The sequence below is a fragment of the Paramormyrops kingsleyae genome, chromosome 25 (genome assembly GCF_048594095.1).
Source record: "Paramormyrops kingsleyae isolate MSU_618 chromosome 25, PKINGS_0.4, whole genome shotgun sequence".
In the NCBI taxonomy this organism is placed as follows: Eukaryota; Metazoa; Chordata; class Actinopteri; order Osteoglossiformes; family Mormyridae; genus Paramormyrops; species Paramormyrops kingsleyae.
Genome location: NC_132821.1, coordinates 22,762,781 through 22,769,962, shown reverse-complemented (window position 1 = coordinate 22,769,962; position 7,182 = coordinate 22,762,781).

Genomic DNA, 7,182 nt, shown 5'->3' with positions numbered 1-7,182 from the left:
AGCTTAGCATGGCCCTGTGTGTTTGCGTGTGTGTGTGTGTGTGTGTGTGTGTGCGTGTATTACACAGTTTATGCTTCTTACTGAACTTTCTTGACAGGATCAAGAGCATTGCAAAAATAATAATAATAATGCACATTTGACATTAATTTCAGTGTTACAAGTACCTGCATGTCTGGCTGCCATCATTCCGCTTTAACAACAATTCACAGCTAGGGGGAGACTTTCTGTTACGTGGACGTGAGCAAGCAGAGACAGCACATCTGCCTGTGTGGGAGAGGGACCGTTCGGAAGCCCTGTCCTCATTCCCCACTGGCAGGAGAAGGCTCGTCAAAACAAGGAGGCGCTGCTCCAGTTTCCCTGCATTCCCAGTCAGCGCTTCCCAGTATAAAACCGAACCTGCAGACTGGGTTCGAGCGTCGCCCATCCCCAGGACACATGGCTATGTGGTTCAACTCTCTCTCCGTCGTCTACGGGCTACAGTCCTTAGGAATTGTAGGACCCCCCCAACATCTTAGGCATGAGGGCCACCCCAGTGTCTCCCACCTCCCCCCTTAGATGCCCCCCCCCCCCCCCACAAGCCAACTCGCCTCATTCCAGCCCCCCCCACCCCGCCCAGCTTAAAATCCAACAGCAAAGGCGCATCGCCCCAAAAGAGGCACTGCTTAAACTGACTGGAGTTCTCATGATTTTTTCCTTCTTTTTTATTATTATTTTTTTTGTTTTATTTTTTTTTTACATTCCCCTACATGTCGTGTGCCATTAGCCAAGGTGCTACGCTTCTTTCAGCGATGGCAAGGAGACAGCTGCTGTCTGCCCCGCCGTGCGCTCAGCCGTCGCCGACGCACTGGGGCACGCGCGTAGGCGTGTGAGGCAAACGCACAATGTCAGCTTTCCCTCAGGATCGGGGGGGTGGAGGAGGTTGACTGAAGGAGACTGCCCCCTGCAGGCAGCCGTGAAAACCTAGCGGTTAAAGAACCGGAGCCGGATGGTTGTAGTTCAAGAGCCGCTGACATTTCATCCCCGATAACATGATTTTCTTTTGAAAAAAATAAATATATATATAAATTTTTGAAAAAACATGCATTATAGGATATTTGGACACAAGCTTGTGGGCCAGTGCCTAGTGAGGAATATCCACAGGCCAGCCAGCTGTTTTCTGTAATGCAGATGAGGGCAGTCTGATTACAGAACATCATTTTATCCACCCCATAATTTTTGTCTCAGAACAGGACTCTGACTGGGCCCAGCGTCATTCCTCTTTTATGCTGATTTTTTTTTTCCTTTTTTTTTTTTTCCATGGGCGGTGATGGTCGTTCACTGTACCTGTGGAAGGGAGCCAGCAGAGGGCGACCTTCTCAAAGGCAAATGGGCCGCTGGCCTGGAATGTGGCGCTGTAGGCGTGCTGTGGAGAGCCGGTGCTTTGGTTCAGCGGTGGGAGTAACTCTGCTGAATTAATGGTAAATTTTCAGTATTTAACGTCCTGTCTAAACCAGGATCCTGGGGGCCAGTGAAGGGGACAGGTGTCAGTATTTTCTCACCACTGCCGACAGATTCGGATGAAATAGACACCCACCACATCCCCTGCCATCACATCCCCTGCCACCACATCCCCTGCCATCACATCGGTCTCGGTTCTGGCCCCCATCAGGTCGAATTGCAGTGGAGCAGCAAAGAGCTATGGGAGTTGGTACCGTTGGGGTTTTCGTCCCATGGTAGGCAGGGATGGGCTGGACAAAGACGACATGTGTGGATAAACACGGGAGCGGTTTGTCTGAAAGATGCCAGGATCTCCAACCCAAGGGGATGTAAAAGTATGATGTATAGAGGAGAGACGCAACAAAGGCTGCCTTTCGAAGGCTGCCTCTGCTGCCCATGATTTACTTACTGACAATCGATCTTATGGCTGCCCGAACCACATCTCGGCTTCACAACCACCCTAGTTTCTGCCAGTATGTGTTGTTACATTATGGCTGCAATGACTAGTGTCAATTCTGGAGAAAATCTGCGAAGGTGTGTAACCTTAAAAGGTTACTTTTCGAGCTGTCTGTTACTGTAAGGTGTGTCCCAGAGGGGAAAAAAAAATGTAACATACAAATTTAAAAGTGCGTCGTGCAGTAAGGTGTGTGTGTGTTCTACAGATGCTTTATATTACTGTTAAAGAAAGTGCTATATAGATGGATTATTATTTAATAACAGAGGGTAAAGAGTATTTGAGATATTTATTTCTATAAAGAGAGAGGTCTATATCTGAGCATGGTTCAGCTTTTTCACCCTGCCTTTTAACCGTTTTGCTGTACTCCTTAGAGAATTCGAGAGCCGGATCGCTTGCACACTTACTCTGTGTTTCGTTGGGGGGGGGGGGGGGGGTCGTTACACAGATGCGGGAGGGTGGATGTTATATGTATATATATATATATATATATATATATATATATATATATATATAATTATCATTATTTTTTTGCTTGTGTAATGATGCGCGGCATCCCATGATGCCATGACATGGATGGGAAGTTCAATGTGTGCATCTGTGTGTTTTGTAATGTCCTTGTTGCCATGGCGCAGTGGGTATAGGTTCTCCTGCTCAAAGGCTGTCTGTCTCTGTGCACTCTTACCCTGAGCCTAACGTGGCCCCTTGGCCTGTGAAGTAGGGGGGGAGGTGTGTCTGCCCCCCTCCCTGAGAAGAGTGGACGGCTCTGTGTGTGTGCGTGTCTCTGCAGTTACCAGACTGCCTCTGGAGAGCATTAAAATGTGTTTACGCTAACCACAAGCTAACGCCATTAAAGTGCTTCGCTTTCCTCATCACCCTTGTTTTAACACATCAGAGCTTGTTTCATGTCATGCTGATTTGTATGTATGTGTGTATGTGTTTTTCCTCCAGTAGAAAAGGACCATTTTTCTAATGGTATTTGTAGTTTTAAACGTCGCTTGTGAACTTAATGTTGATTTTGCTGCTTGATGGAACCAGTTTAGCCCAGTCTTGGACTCTCTCTTGTGGTTAGACTTCCTGTAACATCTTGCCTTCTGATTTGGAAATGTTTTATCCTTTGGTTTTCATTTTCTTTCTCATGGCAGGCCTATTTCCATTACAGAACATTCTGATGGACTCAGAGAAGTCACTTTACAGTTTTAACCAAATGTAACACGAAAGGCAGTTTGAGTTATTCATACCGGTTTTGTATTCTGAGAAGGCTGAGGATTTTTGCCACAAAAAAACCGCCGTCGATTGTAATTTAATTTCATTCCAACGCTGCCCTTTGTGAAATTGATACGCGTTTGTCCTTCGGATAGCGTATCAAAAATTGCTGACGTATCTGTGCTGCAAATGCTAAAATATCTCACTGTGTTTTTCCTGTTTATGTCTGAGAGGGAAAGTGGAGTTGATGCTATATCCATCTAGCGATTTTCGTTTGTGCATCGTGTTCTTGTACAGAACAGTTTATCGACACTAAGTATTCCCACTGTGCGCATGCGGGTTTGTGTTGGACGTACAGCCAGTTCGGCGCAGAGCACAACAACGTCTTTTGTGAAAAGCGACTGTATTTTCTTTCATAATCTCAGTTGCGCGACAAATGTATTTATCCAACTAGATTATTCCAGTACACATATCAGTAACTATACCGAAAATAATATTCGATTCAGCCAGGAATTCTCATGAATTTGCACTGCAAGAAACCTGTTCTGGGTCAAGTTTTTTTTTTATTATTCCTATGGGGTATGTGGTGTGAGGAATCCCGACAGCTGAGTGGACTGTAAGGAAACACCTCGATTCTTTGCTGCCAAGACGGTGACCACCGTTTCTCTGCACTAAGTGTGTGTGCGTGTTTTTTTTTATTTTATTATCATTATTTTGTAATCCCGGCCGCTCCTGCAGTGTGAGATAACGCTTCTCTTCTTTAAACTATATTCTGCCTTTATCAACCGACTCCAGAAATCAGACGCTGGCCGTAGTTGCGCCTGTACAGTTGTCTGTGTGCCTGTATCTAGATAACTCGGTAGACAAAGCCGTTTAGAGATCGACTATATTGTAGCCAGTTAAACGTGTTGACTGTGCAGTTGTGTGCTTTAGTGAATCGCCGCTATACCATGCAAGAATGCTGCTGTCTCACCCAGACGCGCTCGTCCCCAAACGGAAGGCGAATGAGTACGTTGTTACACCATTAAGATTGCAGAGCTGTTGCAGTTTTTTTTTTGTTTCACGCTGAAAGACAGAAGGAGTCTATTGACGTCCTGGGAAGTGTTGCGAGATGAGACAGGCTTCACTACTATAGCCTTTGGGTCACCGATTGTTTTATGTCAGTCAAAACTGGAGAGCGAGAGAAAAAAAAATATTTTCAGTGCTGGAAATTCAACTTGTTTGCTTCAACCAAAATGTTGTTTGAACAGATCATTGAATATCGTATAGCATGTATTTTATTGAATATGATGAACCTTTTTTTCCCTTTTCCTTATTTTTGCAAGTGAGTCTCCCAGGTCACCAAACATTGTGGGGAAAAAAAGAATTTAAAATCTATTATTTGGTGATACAAAAATGGAGATTTGGAAATGGGAAAGGAAATTAACGGTAAAAACAAAAAACCGGAGGGCTTGTTTCTGTCCAGGCTAAAATCGCGGCAGGGAAGTTAAGAAAACAGCAGTTGGGGGTCATTGATCTTGTATTAGTCTTTGCATCCCTATGTGGGGCTTCCTACCCAGCAGATCAGGGGCCAAAGAAAGTCAGTGGTAGAACTGGGAGGGGGGAAATGTACATATCAAAATCGGTGCTCTTGTTCCCAGGCCTGCTGGTCTGGAGAATGTTTTTCCCTCCCGAGGAAGCAAGGATGCTGGGAAGGTCGCCCCATCTGAGGGTTAATGCCGGGAAGAACTTCTCGGTTAAGAAAGGAGGGAGATTTCGCCTTCCAGTCTGAATAGTTGGAAGGCGATGAGATTCTCACACGATTGCGAGACACCAAGTGTAGAAGCACTTTAGATGTTGCAACTGTGGACTGTGATACGCTGAAGCGGAAATGAAAGTAAAGGGGTTCGAGAAACGTGTATCACTGACTCTTTGTGGATACATCATACATGTTAAATAAAGGTCATGAATAAAACAAATTACTTGTTGAGTGTCATCTCCTCTATCACACCTACACACTCACAGTCATTGCAACTCTAGCTTGGGTTTATGCAGATGCTTGCAAACAGGTGTTTCGTTTGCCCTGTCCGTCCTAAGTTAAGATTGGCCACATTTTAAAAACCTGTACCAGCTACTGCAAATCCCACTGTTTGTATGGAGGCAAAGCAGAGAGTCCCCCCTTTTCATTGCCATGACAACGGGCCAGCCAATACCGTGAGCCCGCAGGGACCAGAACAGGAAGGGGAGGGGTACCAGTGTCCCACCGTGTTGTGGCAGTGGATCGCGGGCAAACGGTGCGCGACCCGTTAAGATACGTAAAGGATAAAAAAACGCCACTAATTCAATTTCCGGTATAGCAAATAAAAGTATGAGCAGTCCATGCATGCCAAAATCAGTCCAAGTTACAAGTGCCAGCCTTTAACGCAAATGAATGAATGGTTAAAATGACATTCCTATAATACTATTACATCTTTGCATATAAATAATTAAGTTATTAAATAAATAAAAAAGGGGATGCAGTGTGCAATAGAAAATCAAATACTTCACAATGAAAACAATTACAGGGGAGCGAGAAACACACTTTAGGATTTTATGTGAATTAGCACTGCATGTATTACCGCTTCTGACCACACGATGGCAATATCGTCAAACTAAAGGATTAAACCAAAAGGCACGTCCGCTATTTTCATCTGGTTGTGTCAATACCATAAATTAATACAAGCCCAATAAACTTATATTAAATAAGAAATTATTAGCAAATGTGAATGGCACGCGTAATAAAACTACTTGCCTGTCATAGAAGCCGCTACGAGAATCTCTGACCTTTCCTATCTATCAGCGGTAGCTATACTGCTGTAGAGCTGTGTAGTTTCAGGAAAGGTGGAAGTAATTTGTCTATCAGCGGAAAAATTAAGTGCCTTTCCAGCTCCCAGGAGTGCAGAGCCACAATGTGACACCAGCAATCTCTTTAGGCCTGCATTTTATCACTCTCTTGTTTTATTAGGGGGAAATCAGAAAGAGTATTTTCCGGATGTCAAGGTAATTAGTTCTTCGCAGTTACCCGGGCAGTTTAACGCCCTAATTTAGATCAACATGCCGATTCCTCGGGGAAGTGGAGGCGGCTATTAAAAACTGTTTAAAGCGATTTTTATTAATAAACTCCATGATAATTAATCTTCAGGACCAGACACGGCGTTTTAAAATACTTTTTTAACCGCCTGGGTTACTTCCCCACTGGTATTTCTAAATAGTTTAAACAGCTTCAAAATTTCCAAAAGTCAGGGCGGGAATAAGTTGAACATAGTAACGTGTTCGGATAGTACGAAGCCGCAAGGTTGCCGGCTGGTATGGAACATTCCCTCTTTTTGACGGACGCTGCTTTTAAGTTTTAAAGCTAAAAACGAAAGCCCCTCTCGGTTCACACCGCCCCACAACCCGGTAAGACCCTTTGTTGGACACTTTTGGGAGGAACTTCTTGGACCGCAGTGGTTTTTATTGTATGGTAGTCAGAGGTAATAAATGATATATTTGAAATTTGATAGGGCCGCTTGTAGAGATTTTTTTTTCATTTTGAACTTGGTGTTTACGGCGTGTAGTTACAGATACAACCAGAGGCAGACATGAGAGGGCTCAGGAACATTGTTACTGGGTCTCTGAGCGCTCGATCCCTAGAGGGGAATTCCAAAAATTAAGCTGAAATCTGGGTGAATCCCATCTGTGCTCCAAAGGGGAGCCCCTGTAGTGTGTCACAGACATGAAACTGTACTTCACGACCGGCATTGATTGTCGCTACAGAGTTCTCCTTGTCTAATAAGTACATCGGTGTTTTGGGTGAATTCCAGCGTAAACATAATCTGTGTGCCCACATCGCCCGACAGTGATAGCTGGCTGTCGGCTGTCTTAAGCGTACAGGCTTATGAAGGGAGTTCTATCAGGTACGGACCAGCAGGAGGCGCTGTAATCCTTACAATCACGCCATGTTGTATCCTCGCTTTATTTTTGTGTAAACGTCGTTTCTTTACTAATGCCACGTGGTGTCACGGAAAGCCGTCTGCGACATAGTCGTT